The sequence below is a fragment of the Muntiacus reevesi genome, chromosome 3 (genome assembly GCF_963930625.1).
Source record: "Muntiacus reevesi chromosome 3, mMunRee1.1, whole genome shotgun sequence".
Lineage (NCBI taxonomy): Eukaryota > Metazoa > Chordata > Mammalia > Artiodactyla > Cervidae > Muntiacus > Muntiacus reevesi.
In genome coordinates, this window is record NC_089251.1 from 10,958,218 (window position 1) to 10,966,752 (window position 8,535).

Consider the following 8,535-nt stretch of genomic DNA (forward strand, 5'->3'; position numbering starts at 1 on the left):
GCACCTGCGGCAGACCTGCCACCTCCAGGCACTGTAGTTAGCTGAGGAGACCCTAATCACAGGTGATTTGGGGGTTGCTCTTGGCAGCCTAGTGGGGGTGGGGGCGGGGTTCAGGTCTGAAAGAGCCCTGGCCAGGCACAAATGGTCTCAGAAAACACTGGAGGTGAAGTAATGCCAAACTGGGTCCCACCATTCGGTCTCAGGTCACCTGGAAGTCTAGAGCCATCACCAATGATAATTCGTTCCCTTTCTCCTTTCCCAGATAAACTCTATAAGCATGAAAATCAAACCCCAGCCTGGGAGGACACGGAGAGTCACACATTTTGGACTCGGACAGGCACCAAACTTATTGTCACCTCCCCCCTCTTTTAAACAGCACTTGTGTCCCCCAGGGTCCCATCCCCAACCCCAAGTCGGTGGGGGGAATTTTAAGAGTGGTCTGGGCACACAGTGTGGACTCAATAACTGCTGACTGCCCGCCTCTCTGTTCACATTTGTCCGTGTTTGTCCCCACAAACTCCCTTGCACCCCCCTTCCTTGCTCACCGAACGCTCGTTGGCATTCAGAAAAGAGGCGAAGTTAGGTCGCCCCACTGCACGTCCCTTCTTCACAAGAGGCCAGCGGGGAATCCCTCGTAGGCTGATGGGCCCCGGGGGAGGGGGGCGGCGCAAAGGGCTCCCCTTCACCTGCGCTGATCCCGCCCCTGTTCACAGCCCGGCTCCTCACCGGCTTTGCCCGGTGCCTGTGATCGGCTCAACCTCTGCGAGGTCTCGAGGTCTCGGGGACCAGAGTTGGCGTCGCCGAGCTCTCCGCCTGGAGCTCTCCCAGGACCGACCGGTGCGGGGCGGCGCTAGGAGACCCCGCCCCTTGGCCCTAGCCCTCCAGTGCGGCGACCTCCCCGCCTGTGCGCTCCGGGCTGGGCAGGCGCGGGGCCGGCAGGGGATGTGTGAGTCACGGAGGAGGAGGGCATCAGTCTCTGGACGGGACCCGTGTCACAACTCCCCGCAACACACAGGTGAAGTCACTCTTATTAGAAAGGGCACCTGGTGAGTCTCCGATCTCAAGTTTGTGGAAACCCGAGGGCCCATCTCAGGCAGGATGAGGAGGCAGCATCCAGCACCTCGCCTCCTGCGGGGCCTGAACTGGTCCCCTACAGGCCTCATCCCCTTTACCTTCAACCCCATGTGAGGAAGGGCCGTCATGTTCCTTTTCCAGATGAGGACTCAGAGCTCTTATCCCAGGTTAGACAGCTCGCCAGTGGTAGAGGCTGTCCAGGAACCCCTATCTCTGGGCCTTCATGCAACAGGTAACACAGGCAGAATTCCCTGGTGATCTAGTGGTTAGGACTCCTGGCTTTCACTGAGGAGGGCCCTGGTTCGATCCCTGGTCAAGGAGCTAAGATCCCACAAGGCATGCAGACAAGAGAGGGGAAAGGTAACACGGGGAGCGGGGAGAGAGGGAGAGGCCCTGTTTGGAGGAAAGGGAATAGAAGGGTTTTGGTTTCTGACTCCCATGGAGAGAGGACCCTTGCAGGCTACAGTCGATGGGGTTGCAAAGAGTCGGATGCGGCTGAACACCTAACACTACACTACACTACACCCCTCCCAGCCTCCTTTGTCTGCCTTCTGGTCCTACTGGCCTTCCTGTCCCATGCGGAATCTCCCCCTGTAACCTAAGTTATGACCTTACTCATCCTTGGCAACGCCCTCACCCCTGGGGCTCCCATCTCACTCCCTCCCTTCTTTGGGGTCACATATCCCAGGAGTCACTCTTGGAGATGACCACGTACTGTAGGGTGGGGGTGTGCTCATGGATCCTGAGCCATTGGGACTGGCTTGGAAGGTGGCCCTCCCTAATCTCGCCTCCCCAGAGCCTGGGTATTGTCAGACCGGCAGCCAGGGGCCATTCATCGGCTTGATGGGCAGGCGGCTCTGACAGGTCCCTTGTCTCCATAGACAAGGCCCAGAGGCTGTGGGTGAGTGATAGTAGCCATGGGGCCCTTGGGTTCATTGTCTGAATAGAAGGAGGGTGGTGAGGATAGCCAGGGTCCTCCTTCCTGGGGCCTGGCCCTGGGCCAGCCCCTCAGCCAAACTGTTCCTGGTCCAGGGCTAAGAGTTTTAGAAGGAGGCCAGCAGCTGGAATGTTTTCACTTTGGGGTTACAACACGCCCCCCAGATTGAGAATTTGGCCATCAACCAACCTTTATGTGACCTGGGCAAGTCTCTGTGCTTCATGTCTTCTTTCACTAAAGGTGGAGAATGACTCCTCCCTCTCAGGGACATAGAAGGTGGCTGTGAGAAGAGCTATGTGAGTATTGGCGTTGGAGGAGCCCCACAACCTGGACCTATTGTCATTGTTCTCTGGGGAGGATGGGCTTCTGCTGTGCAAACCGTCCCCTTTGCCCTCCCCCCACCTCCGCACACTCGGGGTCCTGAGAAACCCAGACAAGCTTGGAACCTGCCTCCCCTCTTACCTGCTCCAATCCTTTCTCCCCTGAGCAGTTGGAGCAGTCTCTCTAAAATTCCCATCCGCTGCTTAAAACCCTTCTGTGGCTCCCCAGTGCTCCGGGAGAAAATCCAGCCTTGGGCACCTGGCCGACTTGGCCCATCTCTGCCCTCCTTCCTCCCCACTGGGCCTCTTCCCCTTCACTCAGTAGCCCAGTCTGCGGCCAGGCTGAACAGCTCCCCTTTCTCACCCCCGGGCCTTTGCCAGTCCTCCCTCTGCCCAGGACTAGGCAGGAGCACCCCACCTCCAAGTCCTTTCTGGCTTGTTTCTGCTCATCCCTCAGGTGTCTGCTTAGACCTTCCAGGATGCTTTCCTTGCATCCTAAGCTGCTTCATGGGCTCCTAAATCCCTACAGAAGCCGGGGAACTGTCTGCCTTCCCTCCATGTCCCCAGCCCCTGGCAAAAGCTTTACAGAGCGAGCACTTTGTTGAAGCACTAAAGAAATGTTAGATAGTTAGAATAGGGAAAAGGAGTTCAGAATGGCGGTGGCTAAAAGACCTGGAAGGGAAAAGCCCATGAAAATAGAACAAAGGAAGGTCCAAGGACTGGAGTGAGAACCTCAGGTAAAACAAACAACACTCCTGGCTGGCCCAGTTTACATAAGACAGGCCCAGGGACAGAGAAACATATGAAAAGAGGAGCCAAAGCTCTCTTGTCTCTCTCTCTCCCGTGCGATGGGGCGCTCTTCTCTTCGCGTCTTTGGATCGATGTGCCCTCACGCCTCGAAGATGGATTTTCCTGCTACTATCTAAATAAAATATAGCTGTAACACTGAGCTGTAGCACTGATTTATTTAAGAGCTATAAAATGGTCCAGTAGAGACCTGAGAGCTATAACACGGTCTATCCAAGACCTGAGAGCTGTGACCCGCCGAGGGGGCTTTAATGTCCGTCACTCCAAATTTTTGTTGTGATGAGACAAAGAACCGAGAGCACATACTCGCCTGACAGAAACAGTCCCACAGATCTTGACACACCCGGACACACACTTTGTGACTCTGAGATTTGCGTGTGAGCCCGTGCTCTGATTGGTGTGAGGGGCAGTGGGGAGAGAACTCGGTTAAATGGGCTCCCAGGGCCTGACATCGCACCACCAACTGTGGCCAGTGCTCAGAGACCCCCATCCTTCCTCTCCTCCTACCTGTCCCCACCTGCCACTGGGGCAGCTCCAGAAGCGGGGAGCTGGAGGCCGCTGATGTAGTGGCCTTGAGCTGGAAGTTAGACCCCCTCCCTGCCCTCACCCCCACTCCAGGCCCCTCTCTGCCACCAGCCAGCCTAGGGATACAGAAGACTCCAAGTCTCTGCTCTGGGTCTCAGCTTCTCTCCTCTGTAAAATGGGGCCCTTGACCCCACTTTAGAGAGAGTGATCAGGAACATCTGTGAGATGCCTGGACACAGTGGGTGCTCAGTAAATACCTGTTAGTATTAGGAGGGAACCAGAAACCAGAGGGGATAGATGTGTGGTCACAGACCAAGTTCTTAGCACCACCTGTCTGCTCCACTTTCCCCGCACAGCCTGTCCCTCCCGTCTCTTTTCTCCAAGCTTAAACATGTTTTTACCTCCACCCTATGTGACAGTGAATAGGTGGTAGGCTCAGGGTTTCTCCTTGGGGCAATGAAATGTTCTAAAATTGGTTATGGTGATGATTACACAATTCCAATGAATGTACGAAAAACAAGTGAGTTGGGTGCTTTAAATGAGTGAATTGTATACTATATGAATTGTATTTCAATAAAGCTGTTATTATTATTTTTTAAAAAGAGCAATACTTGGGATTTCCCTGGCAGACCAGTGGTTAGAATTCTGAACTTCCAATGCAGGACATGCGGATTCAGTCCCTGGTCAGGGAACTAAGATCCCACATGCTGCCCAGTGCGACAAAAAAAACAAAAATAAAGCAAAGCACCTCCCTTCTCCCAATTAAAAAAGCAATGCTGTACAAGAAAAGTGCTGATTTAGAGATGGAGGCTCTGTCTGTTAGTAGCTGCACAAACTCCTTGAGCCCATTCCCTCATCTGTGACTTGGATCCTGTTCTCTACCTTGCCTTCCTTGCAGGAACTTGCAGGATCAGGTGGGAAAGTTGAGTTGTAATATGACCAGTACCAGTATGGTTTCTATAAAAATAGTTTTCTTACTCCAGATGTTGACTAGAGAAAGAAATGAACAAATACTTCACCAAAGAGGAAATACAAAGTGAAAAATATAAGGGGAAAAATAGTCCTTCTCAGTTTGTTCCTTTTATTCAAGGGAATAAAAACAGAAGCAATGTTAAGGTATGATTTTAGGATATCAATTTCGTAAAAACCTTTAAAAAGTGATAATATACTCTGTGTGGGCTCACAGAAGTAAAATCAATACATCCAGATTTTGTGACATAATATAAAATAGCGTAATCCTCTTGGAAATCAGTAGAGTTTTAAGAGAAGAAATAAGGAGTAATATTTGTTGTTGTTCAATTGTTCAGTCGTGTCCAGCTCTTTGCGACCCCATGGACTGCAGCACGCCAGGATTCCCTGTTCTTCACTGTCTCCTGGAGTGAGACATGCTCAGACTCATGTCCATTGAGTCGATGATGCCATCCAACCATCTCATCCTCTGTCACCCTCTTCTCCTCCTGCCCTCAATCTATCCCAGCATCAGTGAAAGTGAGAGTGGCTCAGTCGTGTCTGACTCTTTGCTACCCCATGGACTATACAGTCCGTGGAATTCTCCAGGCCAGCATGCTGGAGTGGTAGCTGTTACCTTCTCCAGGGGATCTTCCCAACCCACAGATCAAACCCAGGTCTTGCACATTGCAGGCACATTCTTTACCAGGGGAGACACCAGGGAAGTCCATCTCAGCTTCAGTTGTTCACATCAGGTGGCCAAAGTATTGGAGCTTCAGCTTCAGCATCAGTCCTTCCAAGGAGTATTCAGGGTTGATTTCCTTTAGGATTGCCCAGTTTTTAGTCTCCTTGCTGTCCAAGGGACTAAAAAATTAACATTTTTGATTCAAAAAATATTAGCATCTTTGATTTAAGTAATTCTACTGTGTGGGATTTATGTTTGGGAGGCACCCAACTAAGTGAACATGAAAATGTTCATCACAGCATTATATATAATAGCGAAAACATTGGAAGCTTCCTATGCCCAACAAATACATTATGGCTTATCCCCTTGAAGAATACTATTAAACCGTTAAAAATGAGAATTATGGGACTTTCTTGGTGGTCCAGTGGTTAAGACTCTACCCTTCCACTGCAGGGGGCATGGGTAATATCCGTGGTTGGGGAACAAAGATCCTGCATGCCATGTGGCACAGCCAAAATGTTAAAAAAAAAAAAAAGAAAAGAAAGAAAGAAAAAAGAGAGAGAGACACAGAGAGAATTATAAAAACAACATAGTGATAAAGAAGCTGCAAATGACCTAACAGTAAAAGAAAAAAAGTAGGAGGAAAAAAATAAATGTGACACGGTAACTAACTACAACTCTATGTAGACTGTGACAGATACTATTGGTGACCAACACAGCATTTTTCCCCCACTGTCCTTCTCCTTTATTCTCAGAATATTTACTTTCTCAGCTTCCCTTGAGCTGTGAGTAGCCATGTTACCAGTAAGATATAAACCAAAGTCTCCTGGATGAATTCAGGGAATTATCTTTTTTTACTGATAAATGGGATTGTCACAACTTTCATCATCCCTTCTGTCCTCATTCTGCATTGAATTCAGACAAGATGCCTGGCGCTGCAACAGCCTTCTTGTGGACCATGAGGCAGCAAGCTTGTTAAAATCTAACCTATCAAGGATGATGAAGCATCAATATCGAAAGAGCCTGGGTTGTTATATCACTGTGCTGCCTCCCAACCTGGAAAACACCTGCTGCCAGTCTTTTGGTATACAAGGAAAATAAACCCCCATTTTATTTAAAGCATTGTTGTTTTTAACTGCTGCTAAGAGTGTTCTTAACGGTTAAATGGGCCGAGACTTGAAAATATAGTGGATAGTGTACAAGATTTGAAGTTGGTCAGACTGGGGTTCCAATCCTATTCCCCCTACTATGCTATTGTCTGATTTCAGGCAAGCCTTTTCCCCTATGGGCCTCAGTTTCCTCAGCTAATGACACCCACCTGTTGGGGTTTTCAAGGATGGAATGACATGACAGATTTGGAAGTGCTTAGTTAACAGAAAGGTGGTATTCAGGTTTAGTCTCATCAAACTGAAAGCTAGAGGTCAAACAAAAAGAAAGGAGCTAGTGTGGCTAGTGTGTTAGAGGAGGGGAACTGGTTATGAATTTTTTTTCTCTTTTTCTTTTTGTCTCGAGTATTCTTCGAGGCTGCTCTGGCTCTCTTTTCTTCGGGCAGTGACCCCAGCTTGGCCTGGAAGGACCTGCACCCAAGGCAGAGGGCTGTTTCTTGGTCTTGTGTGGAGGCAGCAGTAGATGGAGCTCGTGGCTCGCGGCAGAGCAGGCAGGGGCGTGGGACTCCTCACCTGGCCCCGGCAGGCGGACAGGCGCCAGGGAGGCTCGCATTAGCGGCTGTGACTCGAGGTAAAAATAATCAGGGAAGGACAGCTGCTTCCTTGTCAGCAACCAAGAGGGAAATAAAGCTCACGTCCCCTCCAGCGAAAACCTGCTCTCCAGGTCCCCTGGCTCCTGCCACCAACTGCTCGATGTCTGTGTGCCAATCCAATTTGAACGCCTGCGAGTCACCCCAGAGAGGGCTCATTTTAACTTCATCAAGCGCAGAGAAAAGCACCAGGCTGGAGTATGCGAGAGGGGAGGCCTAGCTGCCCGGGGGCCTGGCAGGGGGTGGGATCCTGGGGCTGCTACCCCTCCAGTGTTGGACTTGGGGTCCCTGGCTCCTAATCTGGTCCAGCCAAGGCTCGGTGAGCGCCCAGTGTGGGTTCCCCGAAGTCAAGAGGATACCCTTTAGCTCAGCTCAGGAAGTCCTGTCCGATGTCCTCAACCTCTCCTAGCCCCTCTCCTCTCCAGAACCCTCCTCCGGGCTGTCCCAGGCTCTCCACGAAGGCCCAGACTCGTGTCCTCTCACGTCTCCCCGACTTTGCACTTACTCTGCCTTCTCTTTGTTTCTCTGCCTGGTGGATGTCTACAAATTCTAGAAAGTTCCTAGTCATGCTTTAAGACTCAGGGTTGCTGGCTGCTTCCCCGCTGCCCCCCGCCCCGCCCCGGGCGGAGTGAGATGCTCTCCCTGGGTCCCTGCAGGATTTTGTTTGTCCCTCTGTTTGCACAGGGGAGTGGGTAGGAGGGGATCCCTCCCTTCCTTCTCTATCTTTCTGTCCCTCTCTCCTTCTGTGTTTCCAGGGAACGCATTGAGCCCTTCTCTCCTCCAGGCCCTGTGCTGGGCGCCCAGACAGGTGGGAACCCCAGTCAGTCTCTGTAGCTCGAGGACAGGTGAATCTCTGGCCAGGGACACAGCGGCAGCAAGACAGCTGCCCAGAAACAGCCACTTACAGATACAAAGTGAGGAATCACATTTCTGGATGTTTCTTTTTCTTTAAAAAAAAATCTTATTGTTTCTCTTTTGCTGTGCTGCGTCTTCGAAGCTCTGCGAGGGCTTTCTCTAGATGCAGTGCGGGCTTTTCATTGCGGTGGCTTCTCTAGCTGCAAAGCACAGGATCTAGAGCCCAGGGTCGGCAGTTGTGGTGCTTGGGCTTAGTTGCCCCATAGCATGTAGAATCCTCCCAGATCAGGGATCGAACCTGAGTCCCCTGTAGGTGGATTCTTAACCACTGGACCACCAAGGACGTTCTGTGTATGTTTCTTTTTTTTCCTTCTTTGTTTCTTAATCAAGGACTGTTTCTGACACAAGAAACCTTTCTGACCCCCACTCCGATTATAAGAGACTTACGTTTATAGTTTATTCATTTATTCTTTTTATGAGCCTGTAGTGCTTTAATAATCAAATTGACAATAAATGTTTCAGTAATAAAAATGGAAATAATAATAACAATAATTTAAAAATTAATGTTGACCTTTTTGCTTGGCTTAGTCTTTAAGGCCAGCCTCCCCAGGAGGTCATTTAGTTTGCC